Raw genomic sequence first — 24,065 nt, 5'->3', positions numbered from 1 at the left:
GTGCGAAATTCGGATGTCTTTTGCCTAAAATCCACAAAAAAAACGATAGCATCCTATTAAATGTCACCCATTATTTCTACATAATGATTGTACTTAATGGGATTTTTGCCTTTAGACTTTAGGCACATGAAATAACTGAAAAAAACATATAACGCGCTGGAAACAATATATATATGAAATAATGCAAATATTTAATAGACTAAGAAAAATTATTTAAATATACATATATTATATAACACTGGCCAGTGATAAAAAACAATTTCATAAAAACACAATTATTTGCAGACAAAATCCAGTGTGGTTAGTTCAATACCAATGGGGTATGGATGTTCTATTTATCCCATATATAGGTGGGGAGTGTTAATGGATCCCTTTTATATTTGATTTTGCCTGGCCAGACACAGTAAAAAGCATGAAGAAAAAATAAAAATAAGTAAAAAATTATATTATATGATATAAAAGTCCAAAGGGAGAGATCTCCCTGTACCTGCTCTATGTGCATGAAATAACTGTCACAATCCTTAAAAAAGTTTGTATTGCTTTACAATCATGCAACCATATATTTAAACATCAGAATTTATTATATGGTATTAGTATCAGCATTTTCATGTCACAAAAAACCACAATATTTACATGTGAACTATACACACATTTTTTGGAATTGTATGTTTCCTATAAAATCCATTTTTATAAATGATTACTTTGTGAATATTTGTTAAGGTAGACCAACAACATAGCAAGCTGCATTATAGATTTCCAGAGAACTGTAAATCTCAGCAGACTAACTAGGGGGAGTTTCCCTGTAAATGCAATGAACAGGAGGAGGGAACTGCCTTAACTTAAATATGAAACTTCATCTTCTTGTGTGAGCACTTGCAGGAACATTTTGAAACCTCAGATATTGAATTGAATGGGGATATCGTCTTGTACTTTGTAAGTCACTACACTGCTGCTTGATGGATTTTGTTTTTGGTTTCTTTTTCTGTTCCAAGATTGTTTCTTTTTCTGTTCCAAGATTGTTTCTTTTTCTGCTCCAAGATTGTAAGGGGAACATTTTCTAAGATAGGAATTATATTTCACATAGGATGTTGCTATGGGCAACCAATCAGATTCTATCGATTATATTCTAGAAGGTGCTAAATAAAAAAGAAGTAGGTTATGATTGGTTGCCTATAGCAACATCCAATGTAAAATAGAACTCCCATCTTAGTAAATTACCCCCCTAGGAGCCTTGAGTGTCTCTGTACAGAGCCTTGGAGAGAGATAAAATGGATGGAGATAAAGTACCAACCAATCAACTCCCAACTGCCATTTCAAGAACACCCTGAAAATGACAGTTAGAGGCTGATTGGTATTTACCTCTGTGCACTTTATCTCTCTCCATGACTTAGTACATAATATGTGTAGAAACAGTGAAACATTTGATTCTGGATAAATACTCATATTACTTAGAATGGATGATATTTCCTTACAAATGAGAATAGAATACACAGTATACACTAATTATTCTGTTTTTGTTGAACATGTTATTGGTATGCAGAGGTAGAAAGATGATGTGCAACATCTGTCAGTGACAAACTTAATTTGCTTTTTGTCTTATATATTGTTAACCTACTGTGTAGATTATTCATTTTGCAGGGATTGTTATTGTCAACAGAGCGTGAATGCAAGGGGTCAATTTACTAAAGCTTCTAAAAATGAAAAAGAGGTGCTGTTGTCCATAGTATCAGATACTATAGTATTTTTTATTTCTCTATTGCGTCCTAGAATATTAAAAATGGAATGTGTTTGGTTGATATGGGTAACATCTCATTAGAGTCTGCTGTAAGGGAATTTCCAGTGTTAGATAAACATTTTTTACCACAAAATGCTAAATATAAATCAGATTTCATATTTAGCTTTCACAGTTTGTGGTAGGGATATATAGGTACCAAATTCCCCATACAATGGTTCTGGAAAAGTACGGTTCAATGACAGTTAGCATAGTTAAAAAACATTTTTTTCATAAATGCCTATTACCAGCATTTGCAGTCTAGCTAAATGCTTTGAATGAATTCTATAAATGAATGTTTTAGAGTAATATTTATTTATATATAACAATAAAAAGTGGATTTGACAGGGTACCTTGCATGAGTAGGAACCAACGGTTGCTGAAATCCGGACACATGAGAGCAGAGCTGACCGCTTGTTTGTTTTGTAGATCTTGGATGTTTTTGCATTGTGCATGCTATTTGCCAGTTTTCATAATCCACAAATTGCTGGGGGAGAAATTCCTTAAGAGGTTGATGGCATTAATACAGATTACTTCACTCAAAAAATGTGTTCCATCTCTGCTAACTTCGTATTTCAGATTGCAGATTGATGTTGTCTAGTGATCCACTACTAGACCCCATCACTAGGAAGAGGGACCTCTCCTCTTTCAAATCAGAGTACCCTTCAGTTTATCAAAACCAAAATGACAAATATATTCCATCATCTCTGGATTTCATAATGATTTTTGCATTGCAAGGTTGATCGCTGTTGATCACACATGACAACCAGAGAACATATTTCATTTAACCAGTTTTTACCAAAGACCATTTTTGGCCATTTTTCAGCTATTGGGAGCAAATGGTTGATTGTCATTTGCTCCCATACTGTACATTACCAGATTTTCGTTCCAACCAGAAAGATTGGACATAAAATCATAGTGTGTTTCCAGTAAGTGTGACCAAATTTTGTTCAACAAAATGGCTGATTTACTGTTTCCATATGTGATCTATATGGAAGAATAATACTTTGTAGGTTTTTTTAAGTGAAAGATATGAGATAACAAACTAGTACCACTCATAAAGAAGTGTGTGCGCGCGCGCTTGTGTGTGTGTGTGTGTGTGTGTGTGTGTGTTAGCTAATTGCTCAGTCTTGAGTAGTCCAAGAAATAAATCTTGAACAAGGTTATGGGGAAATCACTTGTAGGAATTCTGCTTTTAATGGCAGTGTATGAGTAGCATCTGAAGATGGCTGTACATGATGTGCTTTCAGAAAATGTCATATAATAGACTGTAATTGCTTCTGGTATAACAAAAATATTAAATGTTTCTGCCCTAGATCACTATCTGGCATATCTTTTTCTGTGTGCAAATGGAGCCCAATCATTTGCAATATATAAGAACATTGTACAGTATCACAAAGCTTTTGCCAAACTAGGTACTTGTGTACTTTCACGGCTCCCATCGCATGTGATGGGATGCGATTTTTGCAGTTTTTAAGCATTTGTTTAAAAATCGCATGCGATCGCATGCGATTTTTAACAGAAATGCATCCAAATGCATTGAAATTAGTATCAAACATGTTCAATGGCCCCCAAATGTCATTTTTCAGGCTGTACCACCCCCACTATCAACACGAACCCGAAGCGTGGCGAGCGGCGGCGGTACGCGTCCTACGACCTTTTCATACCTCCACTATCCACGTCGGCGTGGAGTTGAGAATAGAAAGTGTGGCGAGCGCAGCGAGCCACCGAGCCCGAAGCGTGGCGAGCTCAGCGAGCCCCGCAAGGGGGCGCGGACACCTGTGAAGCCTGCGAGGGGACGCGTATACCTGTGAAGGTATCCGTGTCCGCTCGCCACGCTTTGGGCTCGGTGGCTCGCTGCGCTCGCCACACTTTCTATTCTTAACTCCACGCCGACGTGGATAGTGGGGGTATGAAAAGGTCGTAAGACGCGTACCGCTGCGCTCGCCACGCTTCGGGTTCGCGTTGATAGTGGGGGTGGTACAGCCTCAAAAATGACATTTGGGGGCCATTGAACATGTTTGATACTAATTTCAATGCATTTGGATGCATTTCTGTTAAAAATCGCATGCGATCGCATGCGATCGTATTGCATGCGATGTGATCGCATGCGATTCTTTTGCTATGCGATGGACATCGTGGGAGCCGTGATTGTACACAAGTACCCCAAACTTTTCCACAAACCACAGAGCTAAAATAGTAACATTTGTCAGTCCTACATACTCTGTGCTTTTCTGTGCCATATCCCCACATTTCTGTCATTTGTATAGCATACCTCCTACCTTGGTTTTACATCTACATGGTTATCTATATCTACATGGTTTGTCCGGGTTGGGTGAGGCCACACATTGCATATCTACATGGTTTTTACAGGTTGGGTGAGGCCATACATTGCATATCTACATGGTTTGTCCCGGTTGGGTGAGGCCACATATTGCATACAGTATCTACATGGTTTGTCCAGGTTGTGTGAGGCCACATATTGCATACAGTATCTACATGGTTTGTCCAGGTTGTGTGAGGCCACATATTGCATATCTGCATGGTTTGTCCAGGTTGGGTGAGGCCACATAATGCATATGTACATGGTTTGTCCAGGTTGGGTGAGGCCACGCATTGCATATCTACATGGTTTGTCCAGGTTGGGTGCGGTAACATAATGCATATGTACTGGGTTTGTCCAGGTTGGATGAGGCCACACATTACATATCTACATGGTTTGTCAATGTTGAGTGAGGCCATGTTTGGTAAGGCCATACATTGCCTATCTACATGATTTATCCACGTTGGCTGAAGCCACACATTGCAAAGCTACATGATATGTCCAGATTGGGTGAGGTGCCCAAATAGACATGGTATTTGCAAACCAGGCCAATAATTTATCCAAACCACCATGCCACTTTTGTGACCTCTTTGTTACAAGAGTTTCCTATAAACTATAATCAGGGGTGCCCTGCCGAATTTGATGACCTATATATTTGTCACAGTGTGAATACACAGCTTATATTATCATCAAGTGGCACTGCAAAGAAAAACATACAAAATGTACATCAAATTTCTTTATGGATAACAAGCCTCTGAGTAAAGGCCCATACACACTTGCCAACTTTAAGCTGAAACTTGCTCAAAACAGCCGTTTTGAGCGAGTTTCAGCTTAAAGTCTCCAAATGTGTATAGGCCACCGATGCCCGACTAGCGATAATGCGCGCTCCCGCATCATCGCTAGCAAAGTGGGCCGTCTGCTGGTTTTACCAGCATGTCTGGAGATGATGGCTCATATTTGAGCCATCATCGCCAGGTGTGTACGGCAGCCGGGCTGAAAGATCAGAGACTTTCAGCCCAGCTGACCGGCCGCTACCGCCCCCCATCACCCCCGCCCCCATTGCCCCCGCCGCCCACAATCACCGCACCCCCGTCGCCCCCGCACCCCCTGTCACATACTTACCTGCCGCCGTGTCCACGCCGCTGCTCTGCGTCTCCCAGTCAGTCCCCGGCCGGGTCACACACACGCAGCTCGGCGGAGCGCCCCGCCCCCAGCTGACTGCTCTGCTGCTCCACAGTGTGACTGTGGAGCATATAAACGCCACTGGCCACCAATGTGTTTATATAAGCCACTGGCCACCAATGTGTTTTTTAAGCCAGTAATATATAGATTGCTGGCACATGCCAGCAATCTATGTATTACAGGTACCACTGGGCACCAATGTATATATATAAGCCAGTAATATATACATTGCCGGCACATGCCAGCAATGTATATATAACTGGCACCACTGCCCACCAACGTTATGTATAAGCCAGTAGTGTATACATTGCTGGCACATGCCAGCAATGTATATATAACTGGCACCACTGCCCACCAACGCAATGTATAAGCCACCCCCTTCCCCCTCTGAGTCCAGGGGGAAAGGGGTGAAGCGGCCCCTGCGGCCGCCAAATCCAGGGGGGGGGCTTGATGCGGCTGCCTCCTCCAAGTCTGGGGGGAGGGGTGATGCTCGGTTGGGGGGCTGGTGTGGGGCGACGCTCACCCGGCTCCAACCAAGTAGGGAAGCTGCTCCCAAATGCCACCCTCCAGTGGCTGGCACCCTAGGGAAATATCTAAAGCTGTCTAGTGGTGGCGCTGGCCCTGCATTTACCTGATCACTGGGCTCTAAATATACGCAGCCCAATGATCAGCTCTGAATCAGGCCCCAAGAACAGAAATGCATTGAATAAAATGGGCCCTAAACCCCGCCCATTATGTAAATAGCCATATAATGAAAGACTTTCAGCAAAGTCTTTTGCCTCCTGAAAATCTCTTGCTCATTGGGGAAAATAGCTCAGTGTGTACACACTACTTTGGTGAAAGATAAATCTATCAGAGATTTTGGCAAAGTCTTTTGAAATGAAAATCTTCTAGTGTGTATGGGCCTTAACTATTTTGTCACTTACATCTGCGAACATTCCGAAATTCCTCCAGATCCACCTTAACCTTTTCTAGAGTCACCAAAACCATTTTATGAGAGGCCGCCCACCTCATTTCCCAGCCGGTCACATCCAATCTGATGATTTAAAATAATGAGTGTCTCTGCAAAATCTGAATTTTATTTGCCTTTAAGTCAAATGATTTCAAAGGCAAAATTATTCTCTCACTCTAAGTAATTGATTGGATCAGTGAAAATAGTTGGCTCTTACATCAGAATTGCTAACTGAATTTTTTTTCCAGTCAATTCTATTGGGAACATTTTGTTACTGTATAAAATGCTATTATACAAGTAAGCATTAAGTGTTTCAGGATTAAATAGTACACATTGCCAGTTACAGTCTTGCTTTTCTACATGAAGGCCCTCGCACATTTGCATGGGGGATAGATGATTGTGCCCTGCGCATGAGCATAATTAGCTATGCAAGTGCCCTCGCCAACCTGCATTGGCAGCATGCCAATTGCCATGGGAGGGGCGTGACACTCTGACATAGGCGTTTCAATGTAAATGCCATGTAAATGGGCGTGTGACAAGGTGTGCCAGTGGGAAGCCCGCAAATATAAGTCAGTCTCCACTGACTTATATTTGTGAGCCCTGGAGAAATCATTCGATGGTCGGTGACACATGTGAGGGGGTGTGTTTTCATAACACATCCCCTTGCATGGTTGCAAGGGGTTATGGCAGCGATTCGGCAGGGCGGCACAACAACTGCCCAGTAAACTGTGAACTTTGCAGATTACCAAACAGATCAGAATGACGGCCAAAATCTAATTAGTAAGCCTGGAGAGAGATAAAGTGGACTGAGCTATACTGACATCAATCAGCTCCCAACTGTCATGTCACAGGCTATGGGCCAGATGTATAAAGCTTCAAAAGTGATAAAGTGGAGAGTGAGAGAGTGATAAACAACCAGTCAATCAGCTCCTAACTGCTATGTTACAGGATGGGTTTGAAAAATGACAGGTAGTAGCTGATTGGATGGTTGTTTATCACTCTCCACTTTATTACTTTTAAAGTTTGATACATCTATCCCTATGTTTGAAAAATAAAAGTTAAGAACTGATTGGTTGGTACTTTATCTTCAGCTACAATCTCTCTCACGGGTCATTGTTTTAGTGTGCATTCATAAATAATCTCTGCTGAGTTTGTGGGGATTTGTACAGTATATAAATTAAACAGGTCAAAACAGAGAACGGTGACACTGCTAGGTCAATCCAAATATAGGAAACCTGGTGCTGAGAGAAGATTCTGCTGTGTGTGTGTGTGTGTGTGTGTGTGTGTGTGTGTGTGTGTGTGTGTGTGTGTGTGTGTGTGTGTGTGTGTGTGTGTGTGTGTGTGTGTGTGTGTGTGTGTGTGTGTGTGTGTCCTGCCTAATAAAGAATATATTTATATTTAGCGCACCATTCAAAAAAGGTACAATCCAGGAAAAATTCTATCCACTTGTCTAAACCAAATCACAATTACATATGGTATACATCCAATCCATAAGTAATCTCATTCATCAGTGGTGAGGCCACACTGAAATCTGTAAAATATAGAGTAGGACCTCCAAATGAATAAGATACAGTATATAATATTTATAATTAAAATACCAATAGAAATAAAATGAAAACTGATTAAAAACAGATGGTCTCAAAAATATGAAACTATGGTTACCAAGTCATATACAAAGTATCCAATAGTTGTAAAAAGACAAAAATGGTGCTGATTGCAACAAATGATATGATTGCAGCATGACCGTCGTTAATGTTTGGACAAGGGAGCAGGTGGTTAACGATGCACCGGAGCATTAACCATGCACAGCGTACACACAAGGCGATATTGTTCTGCACACACTGCACTGCACCCATTATATATATGCCTATATTGTGAACAGAGCAACAGTTTAATTGAATTTTGCCATAATTATCCTAGTGTTATACACACACACACACACACACACACACACACATACACATGGATAGAGATAATGTAATTTGCAGTCGCCTTATCTCATATTCCTGAAGTGTTTCCCTAAGACTGCTGATTCTTTCCTGTGCTCTCTGTAATTCTCCCTGCACTGAGAGCGGATTTCTGTGGCTTTCTGACAGCTCATTAATGAGAATGTGTAATGGCCTGGCAGCATTACAGATCTCTCTATGAGGTGCAAAGACCCTGCTCTCTATTTTGTCCCTTTCCCTGGCAGTCAGACAATCTGCAGATGTTGGAAAAAGTTAAATCCTTGGCGTTAATACCCATTTCCAAACCTCTCAAACAAAAGATACCAAATGTGCAGCAAATGTTTATATTGTTATATTTTACTGCTTACATTTAAACTGTGAGGAGTAATTTAGAAACTCCCCGCACTGTTTGTTTCCTCTGTACTGATCAAGTGATAAAGTGTCACTTCATCGCACACAAAATAAACTTTGATGTTATGAACCAGATGATATTGCACATTTAGCAGATGGCTGAAATGGTTTTGAGTTCTTTAATTGACAGTTATATTATATGTAATGTTATGCCCTATCCTCCATAATACTATATGGGACTGATCAGAAGTGTAACTAGTGACTGGTGGGCCCATGGGCTCTGAGACTCCATCCTTCTACAAGGAAAACAACATTATATTTTATATGACACAGCATGCTATTGATATTTGAGGATGGCCATCGATGTGGTTGCTATCAATGGAGATGATACAAGTGGCCATTAATGGCAGCATACTATGCAATCGATGACTATCAATGGTTTCACCAATCGCTGATCATCCATTTTCTTTGACTAACAAGCCTGTGAGCCAATCAGAAACTGGGGGCAGTTCTTCATAGGTAGGGATGGATCTATACTCAGTTCCCCAGGCACCTTAGGCAAAATAAAAAAAAACCATTTGGTTATGCCGTGCTGTCTGGTTCTCCCCATCTATGGCAAAAGTATTCTACATTGATTATAAACAATCAATGTCTATGAGTTATCGATGGTCGATGGCCATCCCTAATAATGGTCTGTCTCTATTTATGGGCCTGATACATTGCTTTCCATACTAACCATAGCAGTTCAACTAACATACTTTTATTATTTCAGCCCCTGAAGGAATCTACCAGGAGATGGACATTAAATTGTTTTTGAAAAAAACAAACAAACAATGATTTACTGAGGGGTATTTATTAAGCTCGTTGAAGTGAAAGTGTCTGGTTTTTATCACCAGCCAAACAGTTCCTACCTGTAATTTTTCAAACCAAGCCTGTAACTTCACAGGTAGGAGCTGATTGGCCAGTGATAAAAAAACAGACAGTTTATCTCTTTACCGAGCGTAATAACTCTGCCCCTCAGTTTCAAAGCCCTACATGACCAAGGCCCAAGGTACATGAAGCAGCTTCTGATTCCATACTGTCCCACATGATTACTGAGATCTGTAGATTAAAGACTTTTAGTAGTACCTAGAATCTCCTATAATTTATCTGGGGGTCGAGCTTTTAACCTTGGAGCACCAACTCTATGGAACTCACTTCCCTGCACAGTTTGAGAGGACCCCACTCTAGAATCTTTCAGAAAGAGACTCATGACTTTACTGTTTACTCAAGCATTTCCTTAATTCCCTTAAGTATTGTTTCTGAAAAGCTTTTCTGTACTTCAGTGTTCCTGTACTGTATTACATTCATTCTATCTGTTAAGCTCCTTGAATCCTACTGAATCCTATTGGAGAGAGAGCACTATAGAAATAAAATTATTATTATTATTATTTAATATTCATTATTTAATAATTATTTATTTATGATTAAAATCAGGTTTTGTTTTTCTAATTTATTTTTTCACAAATATGATTGCTGGTATATGAAGAGAAAAGTCTAATGTGACATTCGGGCATTTGGTTTTAACTAATATGTAATTTTTTTTTATTTTTAAGTATTTAAAATAACACTTATGCTTTATTTCACATACTGTAATGCAGTGGTTCCCAAACATTTTTGAATCACGGCGCCCTAGAGTGACAGCAATTTTTTCAGGGGACCCCGAGTCCATACATTTCTTATTGAGAAATTCAGAAAAAAATATGGTACTTGTTTCCTAGCACGGCGCCCCCGATTTTGATTGTATTACATCTTATACAATCGCATCGCAATCAGATTTTTTATTGTACAAGCACCCTGATGGGTGCTTTTAATGTTAAATGCACCCCCATTGGCAACGCCACCCCCACTATCAACGCCAACCCGAAGCGTGACGAACGCAGTGAGCCCGCGAGGGGCGGTGGTACGCGTCCTCTGACCTTTTCATACCCCCACTATCCACATCTGCACGGAGTTGACTTTAGATAGTGTGGCGAGCGCAGCGAGCCACCGAGCCCAAAGCGTGGCGAGCGCGGATAACTTTACATGAACATGTATTGCGCGTCCCCGATATTGTACCTTTTATTGTACAATATCACATTGCATCGCATACCATCGTATACCTGATTTAGTGTAATGGTATACAATGCGATGGGCGCCGTGCTAGGAAACAAGTACCAAAAATATTAAACTATTTAGACTACTTACCTGTCATCCTTAGGTTCCGTTATGTGGTGGGGAACACAGTTACTCTCCTTTTGTCCACAGATGATTGGCAGCCACCAGAATTTTTTTATCATAATAATATCAATCCGAGGCACTCCGGCAAGGGTTATAGTATGCTAGGTCGACCATGTCTAGGTCGACATTCATTAGGTCGACACCCTATGGTCATTAGTCAGTAGGTCGACACCACTGAATGGTCAACATACTCATGGTTGACGAGGTCTAAAGGTAGACACAAGCTTTAGGGCGACCATGGGAGGGTCGACAGCCAAAATGTCGACATGAGTTTTCCCTTTTTTGTCCCAAATGTCGACACAGTCGACATGGACACTATAAAAAGTGCACTGAGGCAATGCTTCAGGCACAGGGCCTCGCTACGCTCGCAACACTATTTTATTCTCCCACCATGCCCTAGTGCAGGGGTGGGGAACCTCCGGCCCACGGGCCGGATACGGCCCCCGCACCCAGTATGTCCGGCCCGCCCGCCTGCCTATATTACAACCGCCCGCCTATATTACAGAAGTATCATCCTCCCGGCCGCCTATATTTCATACCAGCCGCCGGGGATGGCTGCTGCTGCTGCTGCCGGGGAGATGTGCATAAGACGCGCCCGCCAATCACTGCCGGCGCATCCCCTCCACAGCCACTGTGATTGGCGGGCACGTCTTCTACACATCTCCCCAGCGGCAGCAGCAGCAGCCATCCCCGGCGCTTGGTATGTAATATAGGAGGGAGGGCGGGCGGCTGATAATACATCAGTAATATAGGCGGGCGGGCGGGCAGCTGATTAATCGGTAATATGGCCGGGCAGGTGGCGGGGGAGATGTGCAGAAGACGCTCCCGCCAATGCTGCTTCTCTCTCACCCTCCCTTCCCCAGTGACTGACACATCCAGGGGTTGTCATTTACCCCTGGATTCATCCCCAAACAGGTTAATGTGATTATGTCTGATTCTCATAATCAGACATAATCGCATTAACCTGTTTGGGGGTGACTACCCCCCTTCCTCCACACTGTCACTTTTATGGTGTCTCTGCCCAGATGTATATGTTGCTGCCCGTGTGTATAATGCCCACATGTATATGCCGCTGCCCGTGTGTATAATGCCCACATGTATATGCCGCTGCCCTTGTGTATTATGCCCACATGTATATGCCGGTGCCCTGTGTATAATGCCCACATGTATATGCCGCTGCCAGTGTGTATAATGCCCACATGTATATGCCGCTGCCCTTGTGTATTATGCCCACATATATATGCCGGTGCCCTGTGTATAATGCCCACATGTATATGCCGCTGCCAGTGTGTATAATGCCCACATGTATATGCCGCTGCCCTTGTGTATTATGCCCACATGTATATGCCGCTGCCCTGTGTATAATGCTCACATGTATATGCCGCTGCCTGTGTGTATAATGCCCGCATGTATAAGCTGCTGCCCGTGTGTATAATGCCCGCATGTATATGCCGCTGCCCTGTGTATAATGCCCACGTGTATATGCTGATAATTGATCATTTTTATATGGCCCCCGAAGGGTTTTCAACTTTTCCAAATGGCCCTCGGTAGAAAAAAGGTTCCCCACCCCTGCCCTAGTGGATGGTACGGCATGAAATACCGCCTAATGAATGCCGACCTAGGGTCTGGATACCCCTGCAAGATACTCACAGGTATCCAGTTTGATAGCCACTGCTGTAGGGTATATGCTTGTAACACTATGAACAAAAATGATCCATCTTCTCTTCTCATAAGTTTTTATCAACATTTCTCTTATCTAGGTGACGATGAAATGGGCCAAATATGGCAAAACCATGTTTCACACAGATTGAGAGAGGCCCTAAGGAGCCAGATGCACTTGCTGCATGCTTCTGTTTGGCCATGACAGCTGCTTACTTCCTACTTACTAATGTGACAATCCTCCTGTGTTTACCAATAATCCATGCGTCTGCATACCTCCCAACTGTCACGATTTTAGAGGGACAGTCACGATTTTCGGGTCCTGTCCCGCTGTCCCACCCGCGGCAGGCATTGTCCCGCTGTGGGGGGTGACAGTTGGGAGACCCCCAATCTAGTAGAATAGACGCTGTGCGCATGCGCACAGCGTCTATTCTCGTATGAAAATGAGGTTGTGGCTAATTAGCATAAGCCACGCCCTCGTTTGCATACGCCCCGCCCCCTTTTAATACGGACAGAAGTTGGGAGGTATGCGTCTGTCTGTGGAAGCCCACAGCTTTACTGCAAAAACAGATGTCATCCCTTTTATTTGGACTTACACCATACTTGCCTACTTTCTGAAATGACAGAGAAGCTCCCAAAAAACATGTGGCACTCCTTGCCACCCAGAAAAGTGGGCTCGCCACCCAGTGCCAGCCCCCCCACTGCCTGCAAAGCAGCCCAAATCACATGATCATAACAATGATATTAATCTGGGCAATCTATAGTGCTGGGTGGGGTTGCAATGATTTGATTGTGCATCCATGCCCCCACACTGCCCACCTATAGTGATCCTGGAGGGGGCAGCCAGAAAGTCTGGGTTGTATGACTTATAACACTGGCATATTTCATGTAAAAAAAACTTACGAAGCAGGTGTCCCATCTCCACCACTAGCACACTATGAATGAGCAAAGAAGACAGCCTACACACCTACACACCTACACAACCATGACACTGATTTGTGTGGTAAAGCTTTACAATAATTCATCAGTAACAAGCAGACAGAATTTTGTGTGCATGCTTGTGCAGCTGTTACCTATTACCAGTGCAAGACACCGACTGAGCTTACATAATACATGTGAGTAAATATATCTGGGCAGAAATATATTATGATTATATAAATCATTAAAATTGTTTAAATGACTACAGGAACAACTTAAACAATTTTGAATGTTTCAAACCGATAGTCCATGTCCAACTACAGCATGCAAGGTCTCTGATCTTCTATAAACTATACTTAATCCTCAACAATTGTCAAAATCGTCAGTATTCATACGTTGGATCTACTGAAGCACTAATAGCTATATCAACATGTTTAAAATGAGCTTGTTAGCTCATATGGAATGTATTATTATCAGATGATGATTCAAGTCTCACAGTTATGCCACTGATATCTGCATTTAATATAAAAATGGACTTCCAACTAAATCTGTTTTTTTTTTTTTGAGGGGAGGGGAGGGGGTGTTGCTGTCCACTGATCACCAGACTAAAATAAAATAATGTATGTATGGTTTACACTCAAAATTCTATATAACACTTTATATCACACGTCGTAATGCTCATTACCTGTTATAGCACATGTCGTAAAGCCTATTACATATTATGCAATGTAGGTATTGCTTACCTACATGCTTGTTGCCAGGGGTTACATACTCGATGCCAGGGTAAGGTTTACATGCTTCTTGCCAGGGGTTTCATTCTCATTGCCACAGGGAATTACATGCTCTTTGTCCAGGCTGACTGCAGATAAAGACTCCCAAGTTGATAGTACCATTATCTTGTGAGAGTATCTGCAGCTGAGCTCGGCAGCGGTGGACTGACTGCGTCCGTGACAAGTGACTTGAGTCTGTCTATACTGTCACGCATGCTGTGGCTACACAGCTCTCCCATGACCCCCCTCCTCTCACCCAACCCGGCGACTGATCACCCGCAGTCGCATAACCTCCATTTGCATAAAAAAAATCAAATTACAAAATAAATGTGTGAGCTCTAGCCCAGGCCCCCCTGACATGCCCGGGGTAAACTGTCCTAGCTCCCCCCCCCTCTCTGCACCACTAAAGTTACAACTGAGGCACATACTGTAATGCCTCTTTCGTATATTTCCCTGTAAAAGCCTAAATCAGAAATCCTTCTTTACTCCCTCCTGATCTTACCCTCCTCTATCTGCCAGGTGATAAAATAAGCTCTGTTTCTCTACATCACTCCTCATATGGAGAAACTTTCCCAATACTGCAAATTCCATTCTCTCCTTGGAAGCAACTAAAATGTTGTTTTACTTTCGGTACTTGTTTCCAAGTACGGCGCCCACTAATTTATTCTGCGTAGGAAAATCGTATCCCTAGCGTGTATAGTGCTGTGCGATGCGATGCGATGTGATGTCCATATTAAGTGCACAGGCGTGCTTATACAATGAAATATCGCATAGGATCGCATTGCACCAAATGCGATGCAATGCGATATTTCATTGTACAAGCACCCATGCCATGAGATGTGATGGGTGCTTACTATGACATGTGATGCAATGAGATGTGATTTGTGCATAGTATTACATGTGATGGGTGCATACAATTATAAGCACCTGTGGCATTGTTTTGCGTCACCCCCAGAATCCACACCACCCTGAAGCATGGCAAGCGGCGGCGGAACGCGTCCTCCTCCTCCACAGAACCCGAAGCGTGACGAGCACAGTGAGCCCCGTGAGGGGACACGGAATACATGTAAAGTAATCCTCGTCCCCGCGCGGGGCACACTGCACTTGCCACGCTCCGGGCTCGTTGCGCTCACCACACTATATAAAATCAACTCTACGCCAACGTGGATAGTGGGGGTATGAAAAGGTCGGAGGATGCATTCTGCCGCCCCTCGCGAGGCTCGCTACGCTTCGGGGTGGCGTTGATAGTGGTGGTGTTTTATGAACACATTCACCCCTGCAAAATCATGCAACTGACACAGTAATGACAACATGTGTTGACTAAGAACTATAATTTACTTAAATAACTCATAAACCATAAAATAACTGGTAATACGAGCAATTAATACATTTAAAACAGTAAAGATTAATTAAGAACATGTAATCAATTAGTGAACAAATTATTTAGTTGTCCTTAGGGAGAAGTGTCACGGTGTGCAGGATACGATGAAATGACTCATCCCCACCCAATGTTTTTCGCCACATAAACTCCTCCAGGTATAATTGGAGCATGTGTCTTGCGGTGCCCCGATGGCGTTTATTGCGCCATTTGCATGCGCCCCACATTCTTTCTATGTTCTGAGTATGGACCCCTGTTGATGGGTCGATGATATTGTAGCGGTGGTTAACCTGAGCGTGCTCATATCCTGCCAATTGGAGCTGATCTGTGCTATACGCCTTCCAGCAGTCTGTGTAAATTGTAGATCCAGGCTCTACATTGTCAATGATAGCCGTCATCAACGTGCTGGCATTACGGGTGGCCACCATCATCAGGAAACACTGCCCGGTTTCCCTGCATAATCCCCCAAAAACCCACTGCTGGGATAACATCCGGCCTACATTGCTCTTTCTCCTCACGAATAAGCTTTCATCCACCATAACTATGCGATCTGGTCCACCGATACAGCACTGTGGCTGCGCCATGAGGTCCATCAAGCATGCCTCCCGCATCCAATTATTGTAGAATACAGCGTTTGTTTTACACATATCCAGCTGTTGCTGACAGTAGTCGATCAATGTCAGCTCCTGCGCCCATGAGCATATGAACCTCACCAAGGTGAGGAAGGGTAAACGGCACCCTGGAAACCAGCGTGCCGCTCTGAGGCTCACCTTTAGGCGGCAAACCTTGACATTGCACCGCCACATACCTTCCTTCACACTTAGGTGCATAATGGGGGAAATTTACTAATATGAAAAACCTAGTTTTTCGTATTAGTATTTTCCCTATGACTGCATACGACTGTTTCAGTCGTATGCAAAGTCGTGTTCCGGAGGGTCATTTACAAAGCAGTCATATACGACTGCTTTGTAACCCTCCGATGTCGTATTCATTCGTATTAGCTGGCCATATATACGGCCGCTAATACGAATTTTTCTAGCAGTCTGCACGGATCAGTCAGATCCGTGCAGGCTGCAGTGTGTAAAAAAAATAGAAAAATAAATAAATATTTAAAAAAAAACAGCGTGGGGTCCCCCCCACAGCCGAAACCAGCGTGGGGTCCCCCCCACAGCCGAAACCAGCATCAGGCTGACAGAGCCTGGAGCCGGTAATTAAAAATCAGGGAACCCGACAAATAGGGGTTCCCTGATTTTTAACAACCAGCCCCAGGCTCCTGCTCTGGGGCTGGTTCCCAAAATACGGGGGACAAAATGACTAGGGGTCCCCCGTATTTTAAGAACCAGCCCCAGGCAAAACCAGCCAGCAGGGTAATGCCATAGCCGGGGGGAGACTTTTTATACAAGTCCCCCCGGCCAAAGCATTCATCCCTACCGACCAGTCAGCCTGGCCAGGGGCCCTGGGGGAGTGGGGACCCCCCCAATGAAGGGGTCCCCCCCTCCAGGACTTACCTGACCAGCCTGAAGCCTGGTACTGTCCCCGATGCCCCTGGGCGGTGGGCATCGGGCTGATTCAAGTGTAAAAAAAAGATTAAACTATTGTTTTTTACTGTGGCACTACAAGTGCCAGCAAGCCTCCCCAGCAAGCTGGGACTTGGAGAACCACAAGTCCCAGCCTGCTGGGCATTAAAGGGCCCGCTGGCACTTGTAGTTCCACAGTTAAAAAAATAGTACACAAAACACACTGACACAAATTTTAAATAAAAGTTTAATACACACATCACACACACAGTGATACTTACCTATATTGATCCCGTCGGTACGTCGCTGGCTCCGGTGTCGGCGGCTCCGGTGTCGGCGGCTCCGGTGTCGGCGTCCTGTCTGAAGAAAATCCATGGTGGACCTGTGGAAGGAAATCCTACTCACCAGGTCCTCCATGGATGGTCTTGTGTCTTCTGTCTTCTTATCCAGGGCTTATTTCTTTATCTTCTTTCTTCTTTCTTCTTCTTTACGCTGCCGGGATCCCGGGACTTTCAGAGCTTCAGAGATGTTTCCTCCTCGACGTCTGGACTAAGAATGAATTCTAGCCAATCAGGAGCCGACTTTACTGGCTCCTGATTGGCTAGAATTCATTCTTAGTCCAGACGTCGAGGAGGAAACATCTCTGAAGCTCTGAAAGTCTCGGGATCCCAGCAGCGTAAAGAAGAAGAAAGAAGAAAGTAGATAAAGAAATAAGCCCTGGAAAAGAAGACAGAAGACACAAGACCATCCATGGAGGACCTGGTGAGTAGGATTTCCTTCCAAAGGTCCACCATGGATTTTCTTCAGACAGGACGCCGACCCCGGAGCCGCCGACACCGAAGCCGCCGGCACCGGAGCCAGCGACCTACCGACGGGATCAAGATAGGTAAGTATCAGTGTGTGTGTGTGATGTGTGTATTAAACTTTTATTTAAAATTTGTGTCAGTGTGTTTTGTGTACTATTTTTTTAACTGTGGAACTACAAGTGCCAGCGGGCCCTTGAATGCCCAGCAGGCTGGGACTTGTGGTTCTCCAAGTCCCAGCTTGCTGGGGAGGCTTGCTGGCACTTGTAGTGCCACAGTAAAAAACAATAATCTTTTTTTTACACTTGAATCAGCCCGATGCCCACCGCCCAGGGGCATCGGGGACAGTACCAGGCTTCAGCCTGGCCAGGTAAGTCCTGGAGGGGGGGGACCCCTTCATTGGGGGTCCCCACTCCCCCAGGGCCCCTGGCCAGGCTGACTGGTCGGTAGGGCTGAATGCTTTGGCCGGGGGGACTTGCATAAAAAGTCTCCCCCCGGCTATGGCATTACCCTGCTGGCTGGTTTTGCCTGGGGCTGGTTCTTAAAATACGGGGGACCCCTAGTCATTTTGTCCCCCATATTTTGGGAACCAGCCCCAGAGCAGGAGCCTGGGGCTGGTTGTTAAAAATCGGGGAACCCCTATTTGACGGGTTCCCTGATTTTTAATTACCAGCTCCAGGCTCTGTGGGGGGGACCCCACGCCGTTTTTTTATTTATTTATTTAATTTATTTTTACACCGCAGCCTGCACGGATCTGACTGATCCGTGCAGGCTAAAACGAGAATACGACAGGAAAATGGTGTTCTATTTTTCTGCCGTATTTTCGTGGACAAAAGCAGCCGTATTTTCTATACGGCTGCTTAGTAAATCAGGAACCACCATTCTTTTGAATGGTGATTTCTGTCGTATCCTAACGATGGTGTAGACATTCGTATTTGTAAATACAAATATGAATGTTCCATCCCTAGGACTACGAATTGTTGTATTTTGGGGATAGAAAATCCCAAAATACAAATTCGTAAAAAAAAGGTGTATTTCTCCCTACGAATACACTTTTTTCTACGAATCCATATTAGTAAATTTCCCCCAATGTGTCCATTGGCGCAATTTGCCGCCACCGGTAGTAGATGATGGTGCTGAAAAAACTAAATTGCCTCTGCCTCCGTCTGAGGCAGTGAGAACAAATTCAGCGAAGCAGCCTGTTCACAAAATATGAAAATTCTCCAACAATAAATCACCAGCTCACATATACATTTCCACTCCTCTCAGAAAATCACCTCAGAAAGATTTCTGTGAGGATGTGACGGGTGACGGGATTCACAGTGAGCCAGGGAGCGGGAGACAGTGAGCGGGAACGGGAGTGGTACTGAAATCGCATCGCATTGCATGCATTGCATGTCACTACAAGGCGGCATGCGATGCGATTTCGGTACGGTACCGTACGTACAGAAATTGGGCGCCGTGCTAGTAAACAAGTACCTTACTTTCTCCTTATTTCCCACCACCCCCAATTCCTGGCATACTTTAACCTTCCTCTCTCTTCCTTTCCAAATCCCAACTTATGTCTGTCCTGCACGCCTCCCACTTTAATTCCCCCACACCCTGCCACTACATCAGTTACACCCCCCCCCCCCGCCAAATAGTAAACTGTGTAAATAGCTTTTCAGTCAGTCTCCTACAGAATTGAGACCAATCTTCTTATCCTAATCTACACACAGTCACTATCCACCATACTTACCTACTCTCTCTAAACCTGCAGGGAATGTTCATGAATTTGGCCCAATTGCTGCACTATTCCCCTCACAGAGGTGGGGCCTAATGATTCAAATAGCATGGCCCCACCCCCTGCTGTTCTAGCATGTAGAACTGCCATGTAATATTAGACTAGCCAGAGGTCTTCAATATGCTCTCTAAACATACCTCTCCATTCATGTCTATCAGATCTCCAAGCTCTTCTGACTATGCCGCCATTTCTACGCCCACTGAATACCATCCTAATTGTGAATTCCTCCATGCACACTGCTGCAGACCCTTTATGACATGTTACAAATAAAATCACTTAGATTTGAACGTCAGTGGTGTCAATCTCAAAATCCAAGTGACTTTGTCACATTTAAGACTACCTACCACTCCTATCATAATACTCTGGACACTGCTAAACAAACTTATCCCTCATCTCTTCTCATGCCACGAACCCCAAGTGACTTTTAAATACATTTAAATCACTTCTTTACCCTCCTTCACCCTCCCCACCTGCCAATATCAGTGTGCAAGAGCTTGCTTCCTCCTTCAAGGAAAAGATTGCTAAAATCCAAGATGAAATGGCATGCTTTTCATCAGCCAGTGACTTGCTTACTTCCTTTCCTGAGCCCTTTGCCATTTTCTCCACATTTGATCCCACAAGTGAGGATGAAGTATCCACTCTCTTGTCATCTTCCTACTCCACTAACTCTTATCTTGCTCCAATACCCTTACAAGTCAGTAAATCTCTGTCTCCTGTGCTTATACCAAGCTTAACTAAAATCTGTAACAGCTCTCTCTCTCTATTGGTATCTTTCCTTCTCTGTACAAGCATGCACTTATTACTCCCATTCTAAAAAACACAATTCTGATCCGAACTGTCCCTCTAACTACCGTCCTATCTCTCAGCTCCCATGCCTCTCCAAGCTACTTGAGAGACTTGCCTACACTCGCCTCACACACTTTCTTAACTCCTACAACTTATTGGACCCACTTCAGTCTGGCTTTCGCTCTCAATACTCCACTGAGACAGCACTGACCAAAGTAGTCAATGATCTGGCCACTGCAAAATCTAAAGGCCATTTCTCACTTCTTATTCTTCTAGATCTCTCAGCTGCCTTTGACACTGTCGACCACTCTCTTCTTATACAAACACTACAATCCCTAGGTCTTCAGAACACAACCCTTTCTTGGTTCTCTTCAATTCTCTGATTCTACCTCCGCCTCACTACCTCTGTCCGTTGGAGTACCACAAGGTTCAGTCTTAGGTCCTCTGCTTTTCTTAATCTATACCTCCTCACTTGGGAAACTAATCAACTCTTTTGAATTTCAGTATCACCTGTACGCTGATGATACTCAAATCTATCTTTCCTCCCCGTAATTGTCACCATCAGTATTGCTCTGTGTCTCTGAATGTCTTTCTGCCATTTCATCTTGGATGTCATCTCGCCACCTCAAACTCAACATTTCCAAAACAGAATTAATTAAATTCCCACCAGCCAAGAGTGGGTTATTATATTCCCACCAGCCAACCTAATAGCTCTATCACTGTTGAGAACACAACAATTAATCCTACTCCACAAGCTCGCTGCCTAGGGGTCATCCTCAACTCTGAACTGTCCTTTATTCAATCTGTCTTTAAATAGTGTTACATGCATCTAAAAAACATCACAAAATTCATCCGTACATTACACAAGCATTGATTATTGCAATGGCCTCCTTTCCGGTCTTCCTAAGAAAAGACTCTCAACACTACAATCCATTTTGAATGCAGCTGCGAAGCTGATCATCCTGGCTAGACGTTCATCATCTGCTGATCCGCTCTGTCAGTCCCTCCATTGGTTGCTTGTATATTATCGCATTCATTACAAAATACTTCTACTTACATTCAAAGTCATTACCCTGACTACACCAACTTATATCTCTTTGATTATCTCAAAATATATCCCCACTCGACCTCTCCGCTCTGCACAAGATCTGTGTCTCTCATACACACTCATTACTTGCTCCCACTTACACTTGCAGGATTTTTGTCGGGCAGCACCCACCTTATGGAATGCCCTTCCACGCATGCTAAGACTCTCCTCTAGCCTCCAAAATTTCAAGCGTTCCCTGAAAACTCACCTCTTCAGGCTAGCTTATCATATTCAGGACCCCCACACAACCTCCAGTAGCATTCATATCTAATTGCATCCCATCAGGACTGTCCTGTAATCTGGTGGGACTGCCATGCTATGGAATTCTATCCTTATGTATCCCTCCTATTATCCCTATAGATTGTAAGCTTGCGAGCAGGGCCCTCCTACCTCCATGTCTGTTTGTATCTACCCAGTTTGTTTAATCACTGTCGTTTCCAATTGTAAAGTGCAACAGAATATTCTGCGCTATATAAGAAGCTGTAAATAAATAAATAAATCCTCTTTGGTGGATGCAAAAACTGGTTCGGAAGTTTAGATAGCCCACCGTCTGGTTCTGGATGAGGTGTAGTGGATGCCAAAGTGCTCAACGCATTTCCACGTGTGTCCACGTCTTCTTCAGAAGTGGGGTACCGAAAGTTTCCCTGCCCGTCTCTGCTTCAGGAAAATGGGCAGCATAATCATTGGCACACATGTATACCTAAATATATATACACATACACATACAGTATATTTTGCTTGTTAATACAGTAAGATGAAGTACCAAAAGAAGTAAATATAGATAAACTATATTAAAAAAGGCGCTTGGTATGGGTGTGCTTGGCCAGAAGCCGCAATCCAATAAAAGGAGGAGTCACCTCCAATACAGTATACACACGAAAAAAAGGGGGGGTAGGATGCGCTAGCAAGTAGTTATAACATTGATTTTGTATTAAAGGAAATTCTGGTCAGGTGTAAGAAAAAGGAATGTACAATTTATTATACAACACAATAAAACACAGTGTAATACACGATATTAAATTTAAAAAAAATTAATTTAGGACAGAAGGTTAATAGTCACCCATTTAGATGTCCTTGTGCCAGTCCTTGCGAGGAAAAACCCACGGGGGTATCACTTGTATATTTGTCCAGGGGACATGAAATTTGTAATCCAAGTGGTGAACACTCTTGGGAGTGATGGAGGTATTTGAGAGATTCCACACCAAAATGCCGGGCCTTTTAGGAGGTGGCGTACCTCCAGGAAACTTTTGTGTGCCACGGATGGTAGTGGTATGAAGAGTGGAGGTATTCTGGTGCTTTCCACAGCGAAGTGCCGGGCCTTAAGGAGGAGGCGTACCTCCAAGAGATTCAGTATGCCACGGATAGAGATGGTATGACCAGTCCACTATATTATCCCAATACAATTTTGGTGATGAGCCACTTACGAGTGGGGTTCCTTGGATTTTAGTACATGTAGACACTGGCAAGGATGATTGCTGGCAAGGGTGAGATTAGCCAGGGTCCTATTAGGGTAGTCACCAACGCGTTTCGCTGGCTACAGCAGCTTTTTCAAGGTGGTTTACTCTGATAAGTGATGGGGTTTAAATACCCTCCTTAACCCCTTCCTGACAGAGCCAGTTTTTGCGTTCCTGACAGAGCCATTTTTTCAAATCTGACATGTCTCACTTAAGTGGGGATAACTTTTTTTTGCTTTTACTTATCCCAGTGATTTTGAGATTATTTTCTCGTGACACATTGTACTTCAAGTTAGTGGTAAATTTTGGTCGATACAGTCTGTGTTTTTTTGTGAAAAATACCAAAATATCGTGAAAAAATGGAAAATTTAGCAATATGCAAAAGTCACATTTTCTGCTTGTGAGACAAATAATCATACCACTCAAAATAGTTAATAACTAACAAAGACCATATGTCTACTTTATGTTGCAATCATTATTTCAACCTCCTTTTCATTTTTTTGGATACTAGGAGGCTTCAAATATGACTAGCAAATTCTCAAATTTTCAAGAAAATTTCAAACACTGATTTTTTTAGGGACCAGTTCAGTTCTGATGTGACTTTGAGGGACTTGTATGTGAGACACCCCCATAAATGATGCCATTTCAAAAACTGCACCCCTCACAGTATTCAAAACAGCATTTTGGAAGTTTGTTAACCCTTTATGTGTTTCACAGGAATTAAAACAAAGTGTAGGTGAAATTTCAAAATTTCTTTTTTTTTGCAGAGTTTCAATTTTAATACATTTTTCTAACGAACACAGTAGATTTTACTAGAGAAATGTGACTAAAAATTGATTCTTCCAATTCTTTTGTTTTCATAAATATCCTATATGTGGCCCTAGTGTGCACGTTGACCAAACCACAGGCTTCATAATAGAAGGAGCACCTACTTGATTTTGGAGCCTCCTTTTTATGAGATTATTTTTTTAGGCACCATGTAGGTTTCTAGGCACCATAAGATGCTAAAAGTTAGGAACCTCCCCCACAAGTCACCCCATTTTGCAAACTACACCCCTCAGGGAAATCATCTAGGGGTATAGTGTACATTTCAAACCCCCAGGGGTTTCACCAATTTTGATACAAC

The 24,065-nt window shown here is 43.3% G+C and overlaps 1 protein-coding gene across 1 annotated transcript in view; it reads left to right on the top strand.

Annotated features, from left to right (window-relative positions):
- The first annotated feature begins 882 nt into the window (after window positions 1-882).
- The window catches only part of COL6A6 (collagen type VI alpha 6 chain), a 180,645-nt gene continuing 157,462 nt past the window's right edge, over window positions 883-24,065 (top strand). The window contains exon 1 of the mRNA XM_083188611.1: window positions 883-933. The gene's annotated coding sequence lies outside the window, so the exon portion shown is untranslated. The remainder of the gene's footprint in view (window positions 934-24,065) is intronic.

The sequence above is a fragment of the Crinia signifera genome, chromosome 5 (assembly GCF_055691185.1).
Source record: "Crinia signifera chromosome 5, ASM5569118v1, whole genome shotgun sequence".
Classification (NCBI taxonomy): domain Eukaryota; kingdom Metazoa; phylum Chordata; class Amphibia; order Anura; family Myobatrachidae; genus Crinia; species Crinia signifera.
The sequence above is the reverse complement of the archived record's forward strand: the minus strand, read 5'-3'. Positions and strand labels throughout refer to the sequence as shown.